This window comes from Erinaceus europaeus, chromosome X (genome assembly GCF_950295315.1).
Source record: "Erinaceus europaeus chromosome X, mEriEur2.1, whole genome shotgun sequence".
Classification (NCBI taxonomy): domain Eukaryota; kingdom Metazoa; phylum Chordata; class Mammalia; order Eulipotyphla; family Erinaceidae; genus Erinaceus; species Erinaceus europaeus.
In genome coordinates this window covers 109,104,209-109,107,251 of record NC_080185.1, presented here as the reverse complement: position 1 = coordinate 109,107,251, position 3,043 = coordinate 109,104,209, and the positions used below count along the sequence as shown (strand labels likewise).

General features: G+C 40.0%; 1 pseudogene; it reads left to right on the top strand.

The window, feature by feature from the left end:
• The first annotated feature begins 1,530 nt into the window (after nt 1–1,530).
• On the top strand, nt 1,531–2,106 carry LOC103122180 (large ribosomal subunit protein uL6-like; annotated as a pseudogene).
• The last annotated feature ends 937 nt before the right edge of the window (nt 2,107–3,043 follow it).

Below are 3,043 nucleotides of genomic sequence, written 5' to 3'. Positions count from 1 at the left end.
AGTTTGGATATATTTCTTTGTTTCTCGTTGTGGTTGATTCCTTTTCTTTTTTTCTTTTTTTTTTTTTTGAGCATTTTTTAAATTTATTTAAGAAAGGAGACATTAACAAAACCATAGAATGAGAGGGGTACAATTCCACATAATTCCCATAACCCGATCTCCACATCCTATCCCCTCCCCTGATAGCCTTCCCATTCTCTGTCTCTCTGGGAGTATGGATCCAGGGTCGTTGTGGGTTGCAGAGGGTGGAAGGTCTGGCTTCTGTAATTGCTTCCCCGCTGAACATGGGCGTTGACTGGTCGATCCATACTCCCAGTCTGTCTCTCTCTTTCCCTAGTAGGGTGGGGCTCTGAGGAAGTAGCACTCCAGTACACTTCTAACCTCACTTTCTCATGGTCAGAAAAGATACTTTTTATGATTTCAACATTCACATACTTATTAAGGCTGTCTTTGTGTCCCAACACATGGTCAGTCCTTGAGAATGTCCCATGTGCACTTGAAAATAATGTATATTCTAGTTTGGGGGGATGAAAAGTGGTGTGTTAAGGATTCCAACTAGTACTTGCTGTTGTTGGTGTCTTCCTTAAGATAAGCACTTTTAAAAATGTATATTTGGGTTCATGCATATTGGTAGCATATATATTGATGATGTTTATGCCTTCCTGTTTGTTGAATTGATCCTCTGACCAACATAGTGTCCATGTCTGTCACTTTTCACCTTCTTTGCCTGAATGTCTAATTTATCTGATAAAGTTATATTTTCTTTAAAACAATACATTTGGGGGCTGGGCAGTGGAACACCGGGTTAAGTGCACATAGTGCAAGGACCTGCTCAAGGAGTTCCCCACTTTCGGGGTGGGGTGGGGGGGGTCGTTGTTTTGTAAGTGGTGAAGCAGGTCTGCAGATGTCTATTTTTCTCTGTCCCTCTCTATCTTCTGCTCCTCTCTCAATTTCTCTCTGTCCTATGCAACAACAACAATGACAACAGCTGTTGGTATGCTTCTAATTCTGCTTCTAAAACCCCTTCTGTTTCATTGGTTTAATCCCCCCTGCTTAACACTGTATTCTATTTACATAACCACTGTTAACTAAGCACCACCCTGCCTCCAGGGCATTGGTTTAATCCCCACTGGTTCACCATGTCTTTTTGCTTTGCCCCCTCTCCTTGTCATACCCTGATTTTCACCAATCTCTTTTCGCTCCACCCTCTCTACATCACATCCTGTTTCCACCCTACTTGGCAAGTATATATATAAAGACAGGATTGTGATTAGAGATAGTTTAGCTTGGTTTAGATTGTGCTGCATTCCACATGAATAAAGAGATACTGCGTACAGCTCAGCCATGAGTCTCTGGTCATCTGTCTCCTGCCGGCAAAGCTAGCCCGGCAAACAGCAATGGAAAAAAATGGCCACCAGGAGCAGTGGATTCATGGTGCAGGTACTGAGCCCCAGTGATAACCCTGGAGGCAAAACAAACAAATAAACAAACAAAAAATAACAATACAGCTTTGCCGCATCTACTGTGAGAATGAAGACCATTCTCAGCAACTAGACCTCTGACATTCCGGAGAATGTTGACATCTCTCTGAATGGGCACATGGTCATCGTGAAGGGCCACAGAGGCACCCTGCAGAGGGACTTCAACCACATCAATGTAGAGCTCAGTCTCCTCGGAAAGAAAGAGCAGCAGCTCCGAGTTGACAAATGGGGAAACAGAAAGGCACTGGCTACTGTTCGTACTATCTGCAGCCATGTACAAAACATGATCAAGGGTGTTACACTAAGTTTCTGATACAAAATGAGGTCTGTGGATGCTCACTTCCCTATCAATGTTGTTATTCAGGAGAATGGGTCTCTTGCTGAAATCAGAAAATTCTTGGGTGAGAAATACATATGCAGAGTTTGAATGAGGTCAGGTGTTGCTTGCTCAGTATCTCCAGCACAGTAAGATGAATTAATTATTGAAGGAAATGACATTGAACTTGTATCAAATTCAGCTGCATTGACTCAGCAAGCTACAACTGTTAAAAACAAAGATATCTGGACATTTTTGGATAGGATCTACGTTTCTGAAAGAGGAACAGTTCAGCAGGCTGATGAATAATCTCTAAGTTGTCCAGCTACAGGAGCAGCAAAATAATGGGATGACTCATCAGACCTACTTGTGATCTCTTAAAAGATGCAATAAAAGCCATTACTGGTTTGGAACTTTTCCTTAAAAAATATGTATATATGCCAAAGTATAAATGAAGTTTCATTATTTACATATGATTTTAAGTATTTCAAATACTTAGATCTTTTAAAAATCTGTCATTCTCTCATAATCTAGAACAGGATAGTGACTTCTGAACAGATAGCACTATTATGTGTGGCAAATGCATAGAAGGAGAAATATGCACCAAAGTAAAAGACTATGGGGTGGGTGGGTGAGGGGGAGAATACAGGTCCAAGAAAGATGACAGAGGACCTAGTGGGGGTTGTATTGTTATAATGAAAACTGGGAAATGTTATGCATGTACAAACTGTTGTATTCACTGTCGAATGTAAAACATCAATTCTCCAAAGAAATTTAAAAAAAGGAGAAATATGATAAAAGATTGGAAAAATATCCTGTGACTTAGAAGGTGGTACAGTGGTTAGAGCTTTGGATTTGAAAGCATGATTGCTTAAGTGCAATCCTGGTCTGGTGCTCTCTTCCTCCTTCTCCTCCACATAAATAAATAAATAAATAAAAATTTTAAAAAGAATATCATGTATTAGTTTAAGGGTGAGCCTGTGTATGTATATGCAATCTAGAGCGCATATCTGGAATGGTCTTACAGAGAAGGCAACATTTTATGTGCATGTTAAAAAAATGCATAGCAATTTGCAAGAAAGAAATTGACAAAGAAAAGAAATATGTTTCAGCTCATGCAAAGATGTTGAGAATGTTCGCTCAAGTGAACTAATTTTTGGAAACCCTGTTTATAAACAAATTATCTTAGATAATCTCAAAAACAGATGTTTTGCTTGATTAGGGTCAGCAGAGACACCCCTACACC